Here is a 12,799-nt window from a genome sequence, read left to right on the forward strand (position 1 = left end):
GATGCGTGATAATACAAACTATCTGGCTGTGTCGATCTGTTTATAGTAAACTCTCTGAACTTCTGGTTGAAGGCAAGTCCAGGCTTGTTCTCTCAAGGTTGGTGAAAGGCATTCTGGGCAATGTAGGAAACCACACAAAAACTCTTGAAATAAACTTCACAAATTGCTGATATCTACATTTCCAACTCTCCATGTGCGTCTACTGTGACAGAAAGACATCAGAATTAGCCAAAAATGTTTAGCATTTAAGCTCTGAGTCAGTGGAATAGCTTGAAATGCACAGGGAGAGGGAAAGAGAGGGAGAGGATGGTTAAACGGAGAAAGAGAGGCCTATGCTCTGTCCACATATCCCCAGTGCCTCTTCCGAGAAATGGACAGAGAAGGAGGGAGGGGTGTGTGTGTGCGGAGGAGGGGGACTACGCTGACACACGGACAATGTCAATGTCAAGATATGCGAGCCGTAACCCCTAACAGTGTGCAACACAGGGTCGGTGCAAGGGGAAAAAATCAAAGCAATAAAGCAAATGTTTTTCTTTGAGTACATTGAGTATTACTTACCGGTGGTTGTGGTCTTATCTCTGGCTTATCTGACACTGGAGGCTTCTCGTCACATCAAATCAGCACATTTCTTGAAGTTTGATGACTAAAAAGCTGATTTTCTTTCAGTCAACCCGCAGAACGAACACACTTTTCACCACACTTGCTTAAACACCTGTAAGGATGTAATTTCAAATGATTACTCTTCTGAGAATCATATGTTGTACCTACGCTGCCCAAATCTAACATTTAGTCTCCCTGAAGGGATTTTATTGGCTGCAAGAAATTTCCTGTGTTGCACTACACCTGCGCACCCACGCACACGTGCTTATTAACTTTTACTCTGTAAGGGATCCATATGTGGCCGTGTGGACGTGTCAAGTACCGATCAGGGGACATGTGGCGTGATTTAGCCGTATATTGACATTCAGGCGTGTGTGTTTTTCAATGTCAGTCACCTCGCTGTTGTGTTTTCATAGCGCGCACCTGGTTTGCTGTCCATCTGTTGCTCGGGCTGGCCGAAAAAAAACACCTCAACGGCGCTGATTGTATCGCCTCTCTCCTCTGTACGTTTGACGAAACTGGCCGCCAGCAGCAGCAGCAGAATTATCCAACCAGCACCCGCCCGCTTTCCAAAAGGGCAGATTTTATTATGTAAGAAAGCCAAGAGCTGCATGGAAAACCTATTGCTGTTCCCAGTCCTGTTCCTAATCCTCCCAGCAGTTGGCCTTAAGCCCCTTTAGCCCCGTTGACAGCAGTCAGCCAGGGGTTGTCATTAGGATGAAAGCTCTGCGACTCACCTGGTTACACAGCTGTCTGTTAGGACGGAGAAGGCATGATTACAGAGCGGAGCCGGTCCTCCCACCTTCGCTAGCATGGACCAACACGCTTTTAAGGAGGCCGAATGAACCAGAGATGAGAGGGCTGGGTCGGCCGGGCCACAGTTGTTGTTGTTGTTTTGCTGTTGCTTCTCACACAGGAGGTTGCCGACTTTTCAACAGGTGTTACCTGTAGGGCTCGTACGACCTTTATGGGCTTTTTTTTTTGTTTGTTTTTTTGCTGTGTTGCTGTTCCAGAACACAAGATTATGTATTAGTGAGTTACACCAGCGCTGGACTTGAACCTGAAGTGTTTCATCTTTTCCTCAGATATTTGTCCCGGCCTGTTTCTTGTCTGGATGTGCAGTGAATCTCCAGCAGCCTGACACTGGGTTCACTTCACCTCTGTGCTTTGTGCTCTTAAGTGAACACGCTAACAGTAACATTTCAGCAGTCAGTCAGTCCATTGAGTTCAAAGTTAGTTGTGAAAAATGTGTCTTTTGACCTTAGGAATTACGTCAGAAGGCATGGGAAATCTGCAGCCTGTTATCTGTTGCGGTTCACTTAAAGGTCCAGTGTGTAGGATTTAGTGGCTCATTGCAATGCCCTCTCTACAGTGGCCACAGAAAACACAGAAAACTTTTGGCTTCAAGTCTATTTTGGAAATGCTGTAGATGCATGCAGCCTGTTATTAATGATCAAATATACATTTGTTGTTGTGGTTGATCACTGTTAATTGTATGTGCAACAAACACTCACACCATCCACCTCTTCTTTTAATAGGCTAATAGGTGAGAAGATGAATTTTCTTAAAAATAAAATAAATTATTATAAGTTATTTATGGACTATAGCTAAATTAATGTTATGGTTTGAGGAAAACTGTGGTCAATTTGCAGGAGAGTGCAACTCTCTGGCTGAGGCCACAGCGGAAAAAAAACTTCGGTGAGCAAAGCGCGCCACAAATGCAATCTAGTGCGGAGTGTCCCATAAACGGAGACCACAATTGTGAGCAACTGTCCTATATTGTCAAGAAAAACTCCTGGAAAATGATTTCTTAAAAAGACTGGGATCCCTGAAAAGCCCTATCAATAGCCAGTGTTTGGTTTCTCCCTTCTGGGCTACTGTACCGGCAAACTTTGGGGAAGAGGACCCGCTCCCTGTGTAGATAAAAACAGTCTTATTCTAAGGTTTTTTTATTTGAATATTATATTCAATTTCTCCCAAAAGATCACACTGGACCTAATAGTTATAGTACGTGCTAACAATATGTCTTAAAATCCAAGATAACAATAAAACATAATAAAAGTGTGTTTAGACTACAGTGCAAGTTAAACCAACATTTTATGCGCAGCCGTTGATGTTGGGCTGTTTACAGACTGCCATGCTGCACACTTACAGATGGCCAATCACTTGTTTATACACCGCAGCTACAGTGGCACCTCGCTTAGAAAGTGCTGTTACTACTGTAGCTGCCACTGTCAGGAGCCAGGCCCTGCTGGAGCTGTCAGCAGCCAGTGAAAACACTGGGATCAACGTGAGGTCGTTTCATTTTGCAACTCAAATTATTTATATTTCTCAATATGAATTAATCTTGTTAGATCCACTCGTTAATGAAAGTGAAATAAATAAATGCCAAAGGAGAATGTCAGGGGGAGCTCAAACACCCCTTGGCAATGTGTTGCATGTTAACAGTTAATTTTAGAACAAATAATAAAGAAACTACGTAGAACATACAAAGGAAAGAGCACCATTTTCCATCACAGTGATTTCTGAGAAGTGCTACGAAACAATCCCCTCGGCGGTAAGGGTGCTTACCACCTAATGAAAAAAACAATTATCACTTTCTGTGAACTGCAGCAGGAGTATTAAAGATCACCCCTCTGCCACACATAACAAGACACAGACCTCACAGCTGACCGCTAAGGTCAATGTTCGATTCCAGGCATATACATCAGCGAACACGTGCCCCGCCACAAAATCTCCATCCTAAAGGAGCACGATACACGCGGAGGGGGGCGTCCTGAGTGTGAGAGTAATTTGGCAATTGGATGGGGGAGATTTGGCGCTCTTGCCTCTGTTGACGTGGGCAGGCACTGTTGAGAAGGGTCCCCGTGGCCTCATGGGAAAACCCTTTTGACGTCAAAGTGCGTTCCTAGCCCACAGATAGAGTGTTTTCATACGAGCTGCCTGGGTTAGAGTTACAGTAAAGAAGGGGAAATTGCAACCACAGAGGAGAGGAGCTTGAACTTCAGCCTGGAAGCCTCTCCCCATTTCTCTCCTTCTCTTCCGTGTACCTACATAGAGAATCACCCTTAGTGTCTTTTTCTCAGGCTCTGTTTCCGTTTTCTCACATGTAAGGGTTCCTGCGTTTCTTACTCTCTTTCCTCCTGAATGATCAAGTTTTCACCACACTCCCATTGTGTTTTTCAGCTTTTTTAAAAGCACTTTTCTTTATGTTCTCCCTTGTCCCACTTCTTGTTTTCCCCGATTATTGAATTTCTCTGTCCTTTTGTTTTTCTGGAAAGCACCGAACCAAATGTTTTTGTGCATAAAAATGCTTTTGACATAAATTCAGTTTGACTCAGTTAACTTGGCTCAGTCCCTCTCCTCTCCTACTCCCTCCTTGCTTCCCATTCCGGGTATCCGTGTGCTGAAGGTGGTGTGTCTGAGCAGGGACAACTCCAGCTGTTTCTGCTGAGATGTGGCGATGATGCATCCATGGAGCTTGAGTCGGCGGAGGGAAGTGTGAAGCTGTGGCCAGCTGTTTGCCTACACTCCCTCTCCCCCTCTGTTCCTCTTGCAAAACACATGCATAAATACAGATGCATGAATGCTCATGTGCACGCCAACATCTACTTATGTACACACCAGATTAATACACATGCACATGTGTTTGTGTGTATTTATGACTTCCGCAGCACAAATCTTTGATTACAGATTGTAGAGCGGAGAAGACCACAAATAGAGGGTTTTGTGTGTTAGTAGGTCGGCAGAATATGGTCTTTAAACTAGTCTTGAGTAAAAGATGAGGTTCAACCGCATCTAATAATGGTCCGAGGATGGTAGGGATCATCACTTTCTTCACTGTAAACCTGCAGCTCTCTGCTTTCAACACTGATGCCTTGATGTGTACCGGTCATAAAACAACACTGAGGTTCCAACAGCAGAGCACAGAGAGGAACAAGCAACAGTTTGTGTGTGTCAATGCAAGAACACCTGCCTGACCTATAGCAGTGGTTCTTAACCTTTTTGACAAGTCATCTTCACTGATTGCATATTTCTGTCTGTTTATTTCTTCATGGACCTCGGTGCTTCATTCTGACTTTCTTTAAATTGTTTCTAACTTCAGTGAATATTATGTCTTCTAATTGACCCGTCTACCTGTTAAATTAGCATTATTTGATTCTTTTATGATGTAAACAAGCTGGGAACACAACAGTGACACCTTATAGTGTTCACATGGCAAATGTGTTTGCAGATATGAAGAAACATTACCGTTAATATGGTGCTTTTGGCCATCTGATGAATGTAATCCCAATATTCTCTCTCTTTTTAGCCCTAGTTTTGTCTCCACTGTCTCTGAGAATACTGTTTTTTTGGCTGCTAAATACTACACTGTCCTAGTCACTAACTATGTCTGCCGTTTGGTGCTGAGCCTTGCTGTTTATTGTATCATTTATGAGGGAAGATGATACTTTTAATCTTATTCTATTTCAGAATTTAAGTTCCGTTATCACATTGCTGACATTTCCCCACGTCACCACAAAGCCCTTTTCCAGACCCAAACCATATTTATTGCATGTAGCGCTTCTATGATTAATGCAAACACAATAAATCCTCCAATGTCTTGAGCACAGCATCTCTCACCTTCCACAATTGATTCTTTTATTCTTCTTACACCTCGCTCTCCCACAATGAAAATCAACTGAGGCCCGCTAAGAGCGTGGCCATCTGTAACAACAAACAGCAGAGCCCCCCGTTCTACCAGTTGCCCATTCTTTCGCTGGCGTGTGCTTGTTTTCTCTCTCGCCCACTCCATCCCAATTCGTTGAAATTTAGTGGCCCGCCGTTTATTTTACAGCACTTTGCCAGGAATGTGCGGGGGGCCACGCACCAAAAATTGCCAATGAAAATTCAGCAAAATAACACTTGGCTTCTGTACCAAAGGAGGTGGGAGGGGCGAGGAGGAGACTTTTTTTTTTTTTTTTTTTTAAGTGACAAAGGTAATTTGCAATGAGGTTTGGATTTCAACTGCAGAATCTCCAGTCTGCGTGCATGTGAGCACTGGGGGGGGGTTAGCTAATGGCAAAAGGTGAGCACAGGCCAAAGTAAACACACCTTTTTACAATAGAACCCCTTAGTAGTGCTGGCTGGCAGGGGAAACTGCTAGCTGAGGCTCAGGAAGTGCTTCTCATGTGTCACGGGGGGTTAATTGTGTTTTGGTGTTATCTTAGAAACAAGACCCCCCATAAACCCCTTCAATGCTGCCCGCCCCCCCACCCCCCAAAGCCCCGTAGACTGCTGCTACGCACCTGGACAAACACAACAATATGGAATTATGAATTACGATTGGATTCATACTGTAGTGTACTTGTACTGCTTTTATCCAGCTCATGGGCAATATACCCGAGGCCACACAGTATGCACAGTCAGAAATCCTAAATATCTATCAGTTTATTTCCAAATCTGCTTCAACATCCAGCTTGTTCTTCATTCCATCTCTCTTTTTCCGCACGCTGCTGCAGCTCTACCTGGACCCGGGCTCTTAGTGGGAGTGTGCTCCAGCCATAATGATGGCCTCTGTGTGTGGCGTGTTAAGACAGCCGGCGAAAGGGGGGAAATTGCTGCTCTTGCACCTTGCATTCTTGGGCTGGGTGTCGGGGCCTCTCTGCCAGGCGCACTCTCTGTGGCTTTCAAGGATCGCAAGCTCGCCCTCAACAATGACTGCTGCCGGCCCGGGTTGCGTGTGGTTGGGAAATTTCAGTCGGACAGAGTGTTATTGCGAGAGGAAAGAAGCTTGTGTGCAAAGTCGAGATCCGCTCTGATCTGATGAAGGCAGCCGATTGTATTCTGTTTTTTAATTACAGCAAGGGCCAGAAATGTGAATACCACAGGAGACAGGGATGATGGCTTGTAGCTATTATAATCAATGCCGGTTATAAAACAAGCTCAAGGGAACAAATCAGAATGGTTTAAGAATTTGAAGAACAATATGTAGAGCTGCAAGTAATTACAGTCCTTGTTTAGTCCATAAAAATAATGAAAAATGTAACCCCAAGTCCAAGGTGACATCTTCAAAATGCAGTCCAGTCCAGATATTCATCTTACTGTGAAAGAAAACAGAGAAAAATCAGCTGGAACTGGTGAATGTTTGACATTTTAGCTTGATAAATGACCCAAATCATTACTGGCAATTCATCTTCTATTGACAAATTGAGTAATCGTCTAATTGTTTCAGCATACATTTGCATACATTTGAGAATTAAACTTTAAGGAGAATACCGGTAAATCTGTGAACTTCTGAAAAAATCATGGAAACGCAACGTCTGTGGAGTTAATTGAACTTACACGCATATTCTTAAATCCCATTTGCATGTATTAGCATTGCATGTGAACCTAAGACCTTATCAAGATGCAGCATATTTTCATTGGAGATTCAGTCGTCCACAGCACTGCGTGAAACCCCCACTGCTCTATTTTAGCTGTAATTTATTGATTGTTGACGGATGCAAAGTTAAAAAAGGCCATTCTCTGCATCAGGAGAGAGCAATAACTCAGATCATCGCTCTCCTTCTTGGAAAGACCTCCCTTTGCCAAGATTACATATCTAGCTCGTACAGCAGGAAGGAGGTGTGCTGAGTGTGTGTGTAGAAACCTGAACCCCGATCCAACTATCTGTTAGCTTTAGCGAGCATCTCCGAGATTATGTGACGCCTGCAGAATGTACAGACAAGCAAGGTACACCACAAAGAGCTCTGGAGCAGAGGAGAGAAATTAATCATAGAAAGAGTGAAAGATGGAAAATCCTTCCTCCGAGATGATCGCTCGTCACTGACGTCGATGGCGCTCGTACCTGCTCGGTCAAGCAGACGTCAGTCCTTGGACTCGCTCCGTCTCATTTATTCTTGTTCTATCTCAATCTTCGGTAATGACTGGTTGTCCTCCTTGGCCCACCCAGCCGCTCCATCTCTCATCCTTGTTTTCATTCCTCTCTTTGTCTCTGTCACACACACACAAAATGATTTAGACGGAGAGGTCTGGCGCTGGGGTTTCTCACTCTGTGCTGACGTAGACGGCCTTGAGATTCCCATCGCTACCTCTGCCCATTTATCATCTGTTGCGGTACAATTACATAACTCTGTTTACACACTTGAGAAGAGGAGCATTCAGATTTTTCCAGCAGGGGACGGTAGCAAAAAGAAGATGCCCGAGGATTCCCAAACAAGCGAACGCGCCGATGTCACGACCGCGCTTGCTTGCGTATGTGCACACGTGCTGTACACCCAAAAGCACACACACACACACACACACACACACACACACACACATAAACATCACACATGCTCTTGAAGACGATGACAAACAGAGAAAATTACACAGCTCGCACAGTGTGTGAGTCACTTAACCTTGTGTCTTGTTGTGAGGTCGACCCCCATTCATAACACCATCAAAATGAGACATTTTAACATGCATGTACGCCTTTTTTGACACCCTGGGCGCGATGAATGATGGCGTCTCATGTATACACGTGGGCCCTGCCGCGAGCCCTGCGTGTGCCTGGATGGACGAGCCCATATTTATGTATTTTTGCATGTGTTTGCTAATGTGAAATTCACGGATGTGTGTGTGTGTGTGCCACCAGACTTGTTTTCCACCGAGGGCCTCATCAGACTCTCTCTGACTGTTTTCCTTACCTCCCTTTCTTGGGTAATTGATTGGCATGATTTACACAGTAATTATCTAAGCATGCGTACTCTTGGACTCGCTGTGTTTTGATGGCTAAAGCGTGGGCCGACGTTGGATGGGAGGTTCGTCCACGCTACTCACAAGAAGACATTCATTACGGGAAGAGAGACGAGAGACGAGTGAGTTACGGAGTCAGTTAACTCTGTCTCTCCCTCTTGGTAATAACTTGTAAGGCTGTCTCTCCCGTCTGTTGTGCTTCCTCTCTGATTTTAATGACAGATCCTCAGTGTTTTCCTACACAAGAGTTTATACCCTTGCGCACTCTGGATCCACTGGGGACATATTTTTGTTCCTTTTTCCAAATACCTCACATAATTTGAAGCATGAGACAGAATGGGAAGTTCTGCCCAGTGCTATATCTTGCACTGCAAAACATATCTATCATAACAAGTCAGTAAATTCAGGTATTCGGATGTTCCTTTTTGAAAACAACCAAAAAAATACAATTAAGCTTAATAGCCAGTGTACTAAAGGAGTGTTCTGCCTTTACACTTTTTAAAGAGGAATTGCAGTTAAACCTCCTTAAGCAAGTGCACGTTTTTTCAAAATAAGAGCTCAAGACTGAATATTGCATGGCTCAATGGAACAATGAGGCACAAACTCATACAGCATTCGGCGTTACGGTACCCAGCAGACTACCGGAGGTCACTTCCCTCCTTCCTGGTATGTGTGAAGGTAATAAACCCAAACTGAGTGTAACTGTCAGTGAGAGCTGCTGGCCCCTGATTAACTGAACCAGTGTTGCGTTAAGGCCTCAGCAGGCTCAAGTCTGGTTGAGTGCTGAAAAGCTGAATAAACATCCCTCTGCAGAGCGCAGGGACGCATTCATATTAGTTTTATTAATGAAATAAATAGTCTAAAAGCAAAGCTGCATTAAGAACACTGTTTTTCACAACCCAAGTACTACTAGCAGGATCTCACTGCTAGTACATTTGAAAGAAAACCAGGCCTCAGTCGTGGCTAATTCTGCCGAGGCCCAAGTCAAGGGGTCAAGCCGTTTCAGGTGAAAATGTTGCAGAGATATACAGCTTCAGCACTGGTTATGTAACCACAGTTGCGGCAGAGTCCTGAGGCATTGGCCACTTTGGGAACAGAGGGAGAGGAGAGGAATGTGAAGCTCGCAGCGAGACCATCAGACACTTGGGAAATGAGCGCTGAGGCTGTCAGAAGATGAGCCGATCAGCTACCTCATGTCAACTTCATTGCCATTTCAGTCAATGTGATTTAAAGTTCTTGCCACCTGTCACTTTCTATAATTGATCATGGTCTTTGAGGTTACTGCACTCACACAAACACTACATGGCACTGGTGTGTTCCATTATATGATATATCTTTAAGTACATTTAACTGATGTACTGGCTTTACAAGCACTATTCTTTATCTGCTTGAGGATCTGCTGTCCTCAAGCCTTATGGCCGTTTAAACAGGAGCCACTTCCTCGAAAACAGCCCATTACATAAGAAGAAGCCAAGTCTCAAATGGCCTACAAGAGTTTTTGCTGTTGACCCTGGCAAAACCATCCATCACCAAGGATGCCAAGTCAAAGGGCAAGCTGTCAGCACTTCTGCCCACTTAAGACTCTGTCTGAATGAACACATGGCTCCATAAATCTTTAACTTCCATTTAACCCCAAATATTGTGTTCCTCGGGTTGTCCAGTCCAGTTGGTTTTCAAAGAAACGTATTAAATGTTCATCTATCATTGGCAAGATGTGAATTATGATGGTCACAGTAGCTCAGTGTTCAAGAATGTTTCCTAGAATACATGCCCCATGCAAAATATTTAACACACACACACACACACACACATTTGATGAAGTACACTGAGGTGATTCCAGGTCAAAGCCTTTATTACTGTATGATCTCCCTTACATCTCCAATTAAGAGAGTTTCACTGGGATGTTGCATATGTGAATGCGGAAAATCATATGTATAGATAATCCTGTCACCATATAATATTGTTAATATTGGGCATTTCTGCAACAACCCTGTTAAATGGCAACTTAGTTTAGTCCAAGTTTCTCCAGGTTCTTTCTACAATACACATTATGGTAAAAGCTTACATGGATGTGGATCCGTGGCAAACACCTGGCACAGTGATGGATCCTTACGATTGACAACCAGTGCAAATGGTTGGAAAGTTATGGTAGTGTAAAATTAGCTAATACGCCAGGTTGAAATCTACTGGAATTTCCCTTTCAACATCTGGGGAAGGTTTCAGAAAGATCATCTGAATGGTCAAAATAAAAAGAACATTACTTGCAGGTCCATGAGGGCATGCTAACTATAGTTTCCCTATGTGATAGTCAGACATTCTACACATCCCACCTTGACTTCCACATCCTTAATTTCCACCCTGCTACGTTAGGACACACTGCTTCCTGCTTTGGAACTGAAGGTTGACAATGGACGTAAATCTTGAAATGAGGAGACATTAGATTGATGTCACCACTGACGGATATTTCCACTAACCCACTGACTGTGACACACGATGAAAAGTCTCAACTCTCTTAAATCAGTCCAACAAATCACATCCTTTCTCGGTTTTTGCACAAATATTCACACAAATCCGGCCCCATGACCCGGAACAATGAAACTTGTTAACCAGGCACCCAGCGGTTTTTCTAGTAGATCATTACTTTAATGACGTGGGTATTTAGCCAGGGAAATGTCACTTGTTTTTAAGACGTTCTTTTTTTTGTGACTCAAGCCCAACCTCGCATGCATCGTGCCCTAACTACGTCATACATCGTGCTTAGTGATGCAAAATGCCCCGCTGCGCACCCTTTGGTGTCTAGTGAAAATACTAACAACATTAATTCAAGCATTACCACGCAACCTGCTCCGAATTAATAAAGGTGACTTAGTATCAGCCTCTTTGGTGTGTATGTGTGTGGGTTGGTGTGTAACAGAGTAGGAAGCCTTGGCATATGAAGTCACAGTTTCTCTCTCTCACTCACACACACACACACACACACACACACACACACACACACACACTGTGCATTGTGTGCCCGGTCCCTGCTGTGGCTCCCAGCTGTTTATGAGACCATTTCCCAGAGAAAGTCAGAATACTAATGGAGTCACCTAACCACTCTACCCTTTAGAGACAAACAGAGCGAGAGACAGAGAGATAAAGAGGGGAGAGGGAGTTTTATAGAGGATACTCCAAGATTTCTTGAAGTAATTAAGAGCTACAGCTACTATCAAAGCCATATTTTACAGTTCTCAGAGAGTTTGTGAGAAAAAAAACCTGACCATACAAACAGCTTTTCATAATTTAAACAGCTGAGAGCTTAGAGAACGCCTTAAATGGAAAACATTATATTCGTATTTATCTTTTCCCTTATTTAGTTTCCAGATTCATATCCCCATTCTAAAAGATGATGCCCAGAAAACCCCAAATCTGGTATCCATTGAGAGGACACAGAGAAAGGGGAAACCCTCTCGAAATGACCAGTTTTCCAGTTTCCCCAGTGACATATTTGTTTCTAATAATGGCAAAATCACCTCTGAATTTGGCATCAGCCAGAATCTGGATGTCCTCTCTGTGAAGTGCCATGACCGGCCAACCACAACTTCCCCTCTGATATCACCAGTGACGCCAGTCTGCAGCTCATCACACCTGAACATCACCCTTCGTTTCCATGAGAGCGGCTGGGCAGAGGATGGAAACCGCAGAGGGGAACAAGGGAAGGGACTTTTTGATGAACTTAACGATGCCATGGCTCATCAGGAAACAAAAGCGGAAGCAACGAGGGCTGACTAATGTCGAACTGCATGTTGTGATTCAACTCCCTGGCCAATAACAGTGGGCAGTACGACTCTTCCAGTCATTGTTTCACACTTTCCGGGGCTGGATGTGCTGAGAAACACTCTGTCTCTACCTCAGTTACTACATACACCGCAAATCATGTCCAGTTGAGCAACTTGATGGCAGAAACAGCTCTCTTTTGAATCGTAAAACAGCAAATACAAGTTACCACTTCACCTGCACAAAGCAAAATAACATCATTATAACATCGTCATTCATCTACTGTTTTGCTGCAAATGATTCATGTTGTGGTTATAGTGTGTAAGCCCCTATTAGTCAAGTGTCTTGCAACATCTACAAGATGGGGCCCAAAGCATATGTAATAATGCAGGTGTTTCCCATCATGGGACTCTCCAAATTATTTCAGTTCATATTTTGACTGAGTGATTCTCACAGTACTGCCAAACGTATTTGCCTTTACTTAAATTAGAACCAACTAACTGTCACATATTGAACCAGGAGCCCGCTTAGAGTCTGGGACCTTGGGTTACTTTCTAGGTTTGTAATCCAGGCTTGGTTGTGGAACCGAAACCCCCTGCTGAAGATGTCATAGCGGTTACAGGAACTAATGAATTGGTTTCTTACTTTCTTCTTGTTCTCGTAAAGAGTGATGAAACAAATCAGCCTGAAATTATAAATGTGTGGTAGTAAACAGATGATTGTC

The sequence above is a fragment of the Dicentrarchus labrax genome, unplaced genomic scaffold, assembly GCF_905237075.1.
Source record: "Dicentrarchus labrax unplaced genomic scaffold, dlabrax2021, whole genome shotgun sequence".
Classification (NCBI taxonomy): Eukaryota; Metazoa; Chordata; class Actinopteri; family Moronidae; genus Dicentrarchus; species Dicentrarchus labrax.